The sequence below is a fragment of the Eschrichtius robustus genome, chromosome 20, assembly GCF_028021215.1.
Source record: "Eschrichtius robustus isolate mEscRob2 chromosome 20, mEscRob2.pri, whole genome shotgun sequence".
NCBI lineage: Eukaryota > Metazoa > Chordata > Mammalia > Artiodactyla > Eschrichtiidae > Eschrichtius > Eschrichtius robustus.
In genome coordinates this window covers 63,953,851-63,964,816 of record NC_090843.1, presented here as the reverse complement: position 1 = coordinate 63,964,816, position 10,966 = coordinate 63,953,851, and positions in this window count along the sequence as shown.

Sequence of the window (10,966 nt, the reverse complement as noted above, 5' to 3'; positions counted from 1 at the left end):
CTTTACCATTGATATATGTTGCAAATGTTTCATCTCATTTTGAAATTCTGATCAACAGAAGTTTTTACTTTTAATGTTGAAATTATCAATTTTTAATGGTTTCTTTTTTATGCATTATATTTGGGAATCTTTTTCTTACCCTAAGGATATAAAGATATTCTCCTAAAAGTTTCATAACTTTGTCTTTTACCTTTATGTGTTTAAGCCTCTAAGGTGAACTTTTTTTTGTATGGTATGAGATAGAGATCCGTAGTAAACTGTATTATTTTTAAACAATTCTTCCTTTCCTCTATGCCCTTGCCATGGCTCACTGTGGGCAGAATATACTCCACTTTCTGACTGTCTTTGAACTTAACCATGTGACTCGCTTTGGTGAATGGAATGTGAGCAGATATAATATGTGCCCCAGCCAACAAGAGACTTTAAGTGTGCTATGTGGTTTGGCTTACCCTCTTGGGTTCCTTACCTGCAACATGAGAAGTGCGTGTCCCCGGTCCCCTCTTCTCCTCCAGCCTGGCTCAGAGAATGAGAGACAGCTGGAGCAGACCTGACTCTGAACTGTTAGATGTCACAGCTGGCATACAGACCTGTATGTGCATGAGAAAGAAATGTTGTTTGTTGTAAGCCACTGAGATCTTGGGGCATGTTTGTTATACAGCATCATTGCAGCAACATGGCTGACTAACACTAGATTTAATTTATTTTTATTTTCAGTATGGATAACCAATTATTGAAATATCCACCCTTACCACATTGATCTCCAGTACCAACTCTGCCATAAATTAAATTTCTGCATGCATGTGGGTCTGCTTCTGGAATTTCTTTTCAGTTCCAGTTCTCTATTTGCGTACTTACTTTACCATTTTTAAATATATTTAATTGGGTTTGATTTTATATTTTACTTATTTTATTTATTTTTAAAATTTATTTTTAAAATGAATTTATTTAATTATTTTTGGCTGCACTGGGTCTTAATTGCTGCACGTGGGCTTTCTCTAGTTGCGGTGAGTGGGGACTACTCTTCGTTGTGGTGCGCGGGCTTCTCGTTGGCGGTGGCTTCTCTTGTTGCGGAGCACGGGCTCTAGGCACGTGAGCTTCAGTAGTTGTGGAACACAGGCTCAGCAGTTGTGGCTTGTGGGCTCTAGAGTGCAGGCTCAGTCGTTGTGGTGCATGGGCTTAGTGGCTCTGCAGCATGTGGGATCTTCCTGGACCAAGGCTCAAACCTGTGTCCCCTGCATTGGCAGGAGGATTCTTAACCACTGTGCCACCAAGGAAGTCCTTATTTTATTTTTAATTTAATATTTTACTGAGGTATAGTTGATGTACAATATTGTATAGGTTTATATAAATGGAGTTTAACCTTGAAAAGTTGTGAATCACTATATTGTACACATGTAACTTATATAATATTGTACATCAACTATACTTCAATAAAAAAGGTTACACTCCATTTATAGTTTTTACAAAATGTTGGCTAGATTCCCTGTGCTGTGCAGTATATCCTTGTAGATTATTTATTTTATACATAGTAGTTTGTACCTCTTAATCGCCTACCCCTATCTTGGCCCTCCCCACTTCCATCTCCCCACAGGTAACCACTAGTTTGTCTTCCATATCTGTGAGTCTGTGTCTTTTTTGTTATGTTCACTAGTTTGTTTTATTTTTTAGATTCCACATGTAAGTGATATCATACAGTATTTGCCTAACTCTGACTTATTTCACTTAGCATGATATCCTCCAAGTCCAACCATGTTGTTGTTGATTTTATATTTTAAAAGAATATTTTTCTTCCATGTTCATGAGTGAGACTGATCTGAAATTTTTCTTTTTCAAATTGTCCTGTTGAGTTTTGATATCAAGGGTATGATTGCCTTGTAAACTGAGCTGGCAGGCATTCCCTTGTCCCTATATCATCCACTTCTTTAACACTGGAATTATTGTTTCCTTAATAGTTGGTGGTACATTGGAAGAACAGCCTGAGCCTTGTGTTTTCTTTGTGGGAAGGCATCAAGGTCACATTACCCTCATAAAATCAGCTTGGGAGTATTTCTTTCCTCTGGAACAGTTTGTGCAAAATGTGAATTATCCGTTCCTCGAATGTTTAATAGAAACTGCCTCTCAGACTCTAGGTAGGGTGATAGTATATGTGTGTGTGTGTGTGTGTGTGTTAAATTCCTAATTTGATTACTTTTATTGTCATTAGTCTGTTCAGGCTGCTTTTCTTGAGTCTGTCCGTTCTTTAGATATTTTTAAGAGAGTTGTCCCTTTTGCCCAGTTTTGAAACATGGGAGTGAAACATGATCAGGCCAGAGTTTTAGAAAGATCTCTTGGTCAGGTAGAGTCGCGGGCACCAGAAAGCACACATTTTCCCATTTACACTTTAATTTTAGGTATGTGTTTGGGAGGCTGGGGCTTAGAGGGAGGAGCTCTGGCTGTATCTAACTTGGTCCCACCCCCGTCAGTGTCCAGGTTCTTTCCTTGTGGGTGTGGAGCTCCATCACGTTTAACCTTGCTAATCCCTTCAAGCCTGGTTTCCTCATCTGAAAAATGGGGGTAATAATACCCACCTCACAGAATTGTGAGAATTCAGTGATAACATATATGCCAGCACCTGGTAATACATAGTATAGATTCAGACATAAAAGACCCTTTGGAGAGCTCCCGGACCGGACCTTCTGATGGGACTCTCAATTGGATGGATCTCTAAAAACGCTCAGAAATAACTCTCAAAATTACAAATATATGTTGTGGGGACTTCCGTGATGTGATAACAAGGACTGGACTTAACCTCCCATTGTAAACAATTGGAAAGCTGAACAAGATACATAAAATAACTTTTTTCTCCCAGGCATCGGACAACAGGCGGTGCACAATTGTGGTGCCTGAGAAAAGGGATAACAATGAAGTGAGCCTTGTAATCACCTGGGCTTTCTGCCTGGAGGCAATTTGACACCAGGATCAGGGAGGAGGAGCCCAGAGAGAGGCAGGCAGCCGGCTTGAGTTGTGAGATCAAAGAAGATCCAAAGAAGCCAGCCCAGGGTAAGTTAGGTGATCTGAGAAAACCAGGTCACCTGGAAAACAGGGCAAGTCCTGGGACTGCTTAACTGGGAGCAGGAGAGACGCTGACCTCAGATGAGTGGTGTTCTTCATGCTGTGTATGGCCCTGGAAGACAGAATCAGGACGGTTGGATGGAAATTAGGAAAAGAGGTTTGGGCCAAGCCCAAGGAAACACTTTCTAGTACTCGTGGTTGATTGGGTTGGAGCGGCTGCCTTGCCCGGCTGGGCTGATGAAGGGACTGGGCAGCGTGCCAGGTTGTTGCCGAAGGAAGGTCGTTTTGCAGGGGGCAGGGGCTGGGCTACATGCTGTGCAGGGCCCAGGCTCGAGGTTGATTATAGTTTGGGTTTTTTTAAAATTTATTTTTGGCTGTGTTGGGTCTTCGTTTCTGTGCGAGGGCCCTCTCTAGTTGTGGCAAGCGGGGGCCACTCTTCATCGCGGTGCGTGCGCCTCTCACTATCGCGGCCTCTCTTGTTGCGGAGCACAGGCTCCAGACGCGCAGGCTCAGTAGTTGTGGCTCACGGGCCTAGTCGCTCCGCGGCATGTGGGATCTTCCCAGACCAGGGCTCGAACCCGCGTCCCCTGCATTAGCAGGCAGATTCTCAACCACTGCGCCACCAGGGAAGCCCCATAGTTTGGTTTTGATAGCCTGGCTTCTGTAAGAGGCAGGTGACAACTGACTGTTTTTAAAGCCTGTTGAGAAAACTGAAAGTCCCTGAAAACCCCACCCCATAAAAAAACAGAGCAGTTTTCCCTACGCATCATTTGTATTTATATTTTTATTTGATTTCTCACCTCCGTGTGTTTCTTCTTGAAGGCAGGGACCATGTCACATATATGTTTTCATGTCCCCCTCCCCTCCCCTCCCAGGAATAAACCCCATGGTTACCAGGTGCTTTCTCAATACCTGAGCATAGGGGCTTGGCCTGAGGAGGGGCTGGCAAACGTGCATCTTGTGTGCTGCCCTTCCTGCTGTGCCCCCGGCAGACATCACTAGTCAAGCATGGAGTTCTTTTCCACTGAGCTCAGCCTCAGCCATGGTTCTAGACTGTTACTTCTAATTAATTAGAATTAGTGCTGACAGTGTTTAACTATCTGCCATCCTGGGGCTGAAGGAAAGCTTAGGATTCAAAAAGCACAGTAGTATCCTGTCCTGGTCACAGTCTATGTTTTTCACCAGCTGTCATCTGCTTTCCAGTACGTGGGCACAGCCGGCATGCTGGTGGTCTGGCTGAGAGCCAGGGGGACATTTTGGGGACACTGAATGCTAGGAATGCCTTGGGGCTGATGGAATGAAAAGGCTTTGGAACTTGGATGGGATATTGATATAGCGTCCAGGGTTGCAACCACGTAGGGTAGGAGTTGGGACTTGATCACATCTCTGAACCCCTTATTTTTGGGGTGGAGCCTGATGCGATATTGGCCCCCCGCTTCTGACTGTGAGCACCTGCAGATGTTCCTCTTGGCTGCGGATCATTTCAGCCTAATTTGCGCTGCAGTAGAAAGAGGACAGGTGTGAGACTCAGCTCTGCGCTCATGTTCTCTCCCTCTGCTACTTACCAGATGAGCAGCCTGGCTTCCACCTCTTCAAGGAGGGGGCGACAGCATCACCTGATAGTTGTTTGGAGATTTAATGAGAAAAACTAGGTAATGTGTCAAGCACACAGTGGATGTTAAAAAAAAAAAAATGACCAGCATGAACATACTGTTCACTGTGTGCCGTTCGCTGCTCTATGAGATATAATGAACGCATAGATTAATTCAGTCAATGCTCATAATAACGCTGTGAGGTTCTGTAAGTATCACCCTAACTTGATAAGATGAGGAAACTGAGGCTCAGAGCAGTTGGTTCTACCCAGGGTCACACAGCTGGTACTTGGTAGAAACAGGGTTCTGACCCGGAGCCTGTGCCCTTAGCTGCCACTCCCCGTGTCTCCAGCGTGGCCACCAACACGTATCTGTTGGCCACCAGCTCTGTGCGAGATGCTGTGTTAGGTGCTGGGCGGACAAATGTTAATAAGATACATTTGGGAATGAGTGAACGGGGACGTGAAATCGAGTAGGACACAGTTTGGGGGCCACGGAAAGCTTGTAATCAGTGTGGGGTGATGGGATGGGGCAGGAAAGGAGGGTCCCACGGAAATGACTGGCACTCAGTAACCTTCCAGAAATCTCTGCAGGTGGATGATTAGATAGGCAGTCTAGTTTACGGAGCGGCCTGTTCTGAGTTTTCTGGGTGTGAACCGGCTCACCGGGGCTTGGTCAGCACTTGGTGGTCGGACCCTGCTGCGCTTCTGAACCTGCACCCCTCGGGTGAGATGCGGCGCGCCCACCTCGCCAGGCGGCCCGAGGTGCGCAGGCACGCAGCCTCGTCTAGTCCAAGCTTTATGCCCAGACTGGTGTCCTTACAAGAAGAGGAGATTAGGACGCAGACACACGCAGAGGGACGACCAGGTGAGGACACAGGCAGGAGGCGGCATCGAAGCGCCCAGGAGCGAGGCCTCGGGAGAAACCAGCCCTGCCGGCACCTTGATCTCGGAGTCCTCCAGACTGTGAGGAAGCCAGTGTCTTGTCTGAGCTGCCCGGTCTGTGGTGCTTTGTTACGGCGGCCTGAGCCAACTCGGACACTTAACTGTTTTCCATCTCACCTCTCACACCAGCTTCCAGACCCCTGGGGGTCCCTCCACAAGCACCCCAGGCTTTCTTCTCTGTTCCTGCTGTTGCCTCCGCCCTGGCGCCCTGCTGTGGCGGCCCCCAGCCTCACTGTGTCTGGAACCTGCAGTCTGCCCTGGAGACGAGAGACCCCAGAGCAGGGGAGATACTGATGAAAGATGGGATTTAGGATAATTACAGTCTCAACCCCTTGGTGTGCCGTTCAGAGCCTTGTCTTCTATTACCTGGCCTTTCTGGATTCTGGTTCTCCACAAGCAAAAATGATTAGAAAAAATATTCCATGCTTTCTCTCCTCTGAACCCAAGTGACTCTGGTAACATTTCGTCAGAAAAGTCACATCCAGTGTAGTAGCCGGTGTCTCGCTGCTCAGGCCCAGGCCCCCAGGGAGGCCTCCCGAGTGGAGAAATGCTGCTCCTCTGGGTGGCAAGTCCTCCACGGAGCCGGGCGCTGTGCCCCGTTCACCCAGGTGCTGGTCCTGGGTCAGGCGCCCTCCCGCCCCCCACCAGGAGGGACGCTGAGACAACGATTCTCCTGCAAGCCTTGTGTTCCTGGTTCCCGCACAGGAGTGGGAGGGCAGGGTGGAGAGAGTGTGGTTTTAGGCTAAGTCCCGGAGAGGTAACTTCAGCCTGTTTCCGAAGGGGAACCCCGGAGTGTAAGCTAGGCCCTTGTAAGTTTTGAGTGCGTCTCTGGCAGCAAAGAGCAAGGGAGCCGGGCTCTCTTGGCTCCTACCCATCAATCACTGGCCGTGGGCCACACCCAGCGGGGGTTGGAGGCTCCCCGCCATTTCTGGCTGGTTGTGGAAGAGCCGCTCCAGTAGCCCAAGGGCAGCTGTCCAAAAAAGACTTGCATCTGTGGGCTGTTGGAAGGAAAAAGCCCCCCGAAGCCAGGGAGAGGATGCCCCCCCACAGTGAAGGGGTCCCTGGGGCTGTGGGCAAAGCTCCCAACTGGGAGCTCCCTAAGGCCAGGGTCTGTGTTTTGACGTCTGCATCCCTTGCAACCAGCACGTCTGACACATAACAGGTGGTCAGTAAGTGGACATGCTGTGGACTGAACTGTGTCTCTCCTGAGATTCATGTGTGAAAGCCCTAACCCCCAGTGGGAAAGTATTTGGAGACGGGGCTTTGGGGAGATGATTAGGTTTTACGTGACGTTATGAGGGTAGGGGCCCCATGATGGGATTTGTGCCCTTATAAAGAAGAGGCACCAGAGTTCGCTCGCTCGCTCTCTGTGAGGACACAGCAAGTAGGTGACCACCTGCAAGCCAGGAAGAGGGCCCTCACTGGAAACTGACCATACCGGCGCCATCACCTTGGACTTGCAGGCTCTAAGCACTGTGAGAAAATACGTTTCTGTTGATTGAGCCCCCTAGTCTGTGGTGTTTTGTTCTGGCAGCCCGAGCTGAGACCAGATGGATGGAGAGCCCGCTCCAACCTGAGAGGAGATTCTTTTCGTTTTAAAGGGTGTGTTTGCTGCCAGATCGATGGTCCACGTTCATCTTTGGAGCCTGAATCCACAGGCCCAAGGGAAGGCCCTGGGCGAGCCCTCCGAATGGGAAGGAACGTCTTCTTGGCAGCTTCTTGATGCTGCGGTTTCTGTCGAGTGACGGCCGCTGGGTCTCTGTGCCTCCCTCACTGTCGGCCCCTGGATTCAGAGCCCATCCGAGAACATCACAGAAGGCACTTTCTCCTTTCAGCTCCTTCTGTTTTGTGCTGGGATCCAGACAGTGGTTTACCAGGTTCAGTTTTCAGTATCATGAACCTTTGCCTTCCCTGTGTCCCCAGATGTATTTTAGTGTGAATTAGGAAAAGGTTGCCTGGCGGGCGGTGAGACCCAGGTGTCCATTTTAGCTGTTTCGGACCGTTTACGGATATCTTGCTCACGTCTTGCTAGGAGCAGGCAGGCAGTTCCAAGAACGAAGCATTCGGCAGATGCCAACTCCTGGCTGAAAAGAACCCTTTGTCCTGCAGGTTGATGCTGGGAACGGGAATCCTCAAACTATCAGTCAGAAGGGAAAGTAAAGCATTTTACCTTTTTTGCTTTGAAAATGTAAATTGAGAGATTTAAGGTTATAAATCTTGGTCCTCTGGGTAGAATCTTGGCTGTTTGGATAGAATCTTAGGACTGGATGGCCTTTTGGGCCCTGACGTTCAGTTCCCCTCTGAGGCTCGAACACCCTCTATATTTCTTTTTATTTCCAGTAGTGAAAAATCTAAATAAAGAAAATGCATAACTGTTTTAAAGAAGAAATGCCCAATTGTTTTCACACAGCAAGTTTCTTAAAGCACAGTTTAAAATTCAGTCCACTCTCAGGATATTTTTAGTGTCTTGAGAATGTTCCAGATCGCTGACTCAGTAAGCCCAGGCTCTTAAAAATGAGTGTTTTTAAACCCCACAATGTAACATTGTCTAAGGTCCTTGCCATTTGAGTCTGACCGTGCAGTCTGAAGTCGGCCCTGGTTTCCTATGGGCTGTTCTCAGCCTTTCTGAGCATCCAACACCCCCCAACTCAAATCTGATGATAGAGCAAGTTCCGGGCATAGCACAGAGAAGAGGGGACCTGTGGTGGCGTGTGAAAGAACAGAAGGTTACTGTGTTCATGTCGGTCAGAGCCGCAAGGGCCCCTGAGCTGGTGGAAGTCAGCATCCTCACGTTGCTGAGGAAGAAATGAGAGCCCAGGGAGGGCCAGGCACTTGCGGAGGCCTCATGGTGCCCGTTTGCTTCCCGTCCTTCAGCTACCCGAGCGGGGGAGTGGGGGGCCGGCTCCCTCTCGATTCAGTGGAGCTCCTAATCCGGGCACCTTCCTTTGGTGCAGTTAGGTCTGGTCATGGTGGTAGCATTGGTTTGCTTGACGCACATGGATGCTTTAGGAGGTGGTAAACAGGGAGTGTGACCCAGTATTTCCAAATCTGAACTATGTTGCATTAATAAAAATATCTCAATGATCTATGGGCTATTTAAAATTTCTCTATCTCTCTTTCTCCCCCCTTCTCTCTTCTATCTATCTACCTATCTATCTTCCTATCTGTAATGTTTATCTAATAATCAATATGCACAGCAGAGAGAGAATGCTCCCAGTAGTTTCAGATTGTAGCAACACAGATCACTTCCCACTCAGGGGCTGGGTACCACCAGATGGGACAATGTAATCCCCTTCTTTATGAGCCCCTGAGCATTGCAGGGGTTGTGTGGGTTCTGTCATGGTTACTGGTGCTGGAGAATTCCCCCTGGAGCCTTGGCCTCTTTGAGTCACCTCAGGGAAAGCCCCTTTGGAATCCCAGGGAGGCAGACAGGATCTGGTCCCAAAAGAAAAACCTTAGATCTCATGATGTCTAGCCCACCGATGGAGAATGCCAGGGCGCATATACAGCCCAACTCAGAGACACTGTGGCAAAGGTTTTATACACGAGACCCGTCCCCCTGCCCAATATGTCTTCCCTGGTCTTTTCCTAATCCCAGCCCCTTTGCCCGTAGCAACCCCACATCCCAAGGAAAACGGAAGAGAAGGCTTCCATGGTTTGTCTTTGCTGGCTCTTCCAGTAACCATTGTTTGTATCAGTAGCTCTCAAAGTGGGATCCCAAGACCAGCAGCACCACCGTAACCTGGGAGGTCATGAGACATGCAGGCTCTGGAATCCCACCCCAGGCCTCTGAGGATGGGGCCAGGGATCTGTGTTTAACAAGTGGTCCAGGGGTCCTGATGCTCCCTGAGAATCACTCCTCTACACGACTGCTAATGAAGCCGGACTTTCCAGCTCCTTGAGTCTTCCTTGCCCTTCTATAAATTAAGTCTGATGTTGAGCTTATTTAAAGGTATCAGATTGCCGAACTTTTACATGTTAGCTGTTGTAAGTTATTTTCAGAGTCACAAATACTACTGAAGAGGGGAAATGAGCAGTGTTACGGTGGCTCCTGAGCCGTCAGGTGGAGGCAAGGGAAGCCCATCCTGTAAACTCAAGGCCATACTGATCTGGAGGAAGATAGAGACTGAAATGATTTTCTGATTAGAACAAAGAGAAAAAGGAAAATGGGACTAATTAAAAACCCCTCTATCCTCCGTCTTTGTAGGACTACCATTATCTCTATTGGTACTTTATATTTCTTAATGGTTCTAATTCTTCAGGACCTAAAATCAATTCCTTTGGGTTCCTGGCATCTGTAGAAACATCTAGAATGCTTTTTTTTTTTTTCTGCTATGATTTATTATTGATCTATTTATTAGAAGATTCAATCTTGGAAAGATGGAAAGGAAAAACATATAAAATATAAGTATAAAATTTAATATTAATAAATTGAGTTGGTTACAAAATCCCAGAAGTGTCCATTAATTCACCTTTGAAAAAGTATACACACAACACACTTTTATTTAATACATAAATGTCCACATCTATTATAACGTCTTTAGAAATTGCAATAAGATCCTCTTGATGCTTTTTTTGCCCTATATTCTGTTTTCTGATACTAGTCATGACTTAACGATTGGACAGTCTCTGAAGGCTTCGTTGGGGCAGATTTATGCCTTGAGATCGGGGACTGTCTCTCTTATGGTGATGCATTGGAGCGAAATAGGACCCTTGTCCTTGATGGCCATGAGCACTTCCCAATCTGTAATGTCATTGTTTGCCCATAGTAACCTCTCACGGTTGTCTGGCTCTGCGGTTCTCAAAGCTCTTTGATGTTCAGTCTTGTATTTTGTCTTTATAGTAGAGACAAGGGTACCTGGAATTAACTCTTGTGATCCCGTCTCCTTAGCTGTGGAGCGTGGGTGGTGGCTTGTCCAAGGTCACATGACCTGTGGGTGGCTGCCCCTCCCATCATCCTTCTTAAAATGAAAAGGGCCAGTGACTCTGGTTCTCCATTTCTAAGGAAAATACGTTAGTACGTGTAAAATCTCAGGTGTGTGGTTAGGACTTGGTAAAGGTTAGCTGTTACTAACTTGTCATTGTTCAATGTGGGGCATGACAGAGGGATGAAGTGGCTTTCTGGTGACAGCCAGGCAGGCCATCAGAGAGCTGGAACTGTGGGGTGATTGGGCCCTCAGCCCCGAACTCTTTCCCTGAACCACGGGGAGCGGACATATCCGACCCATGAGGAGGGCTCCCCGGATTTCATCTTGTCTTGCTTCGTCCGTTTCTGCCTTTACCTTCCTCCAGCCCGTGCACTGCTCCACCACTCCCTCCCCTGGGATTTGATGCCAGAACCTCCGACAAAGCACAGAAATATTTACTGAACATGTACTG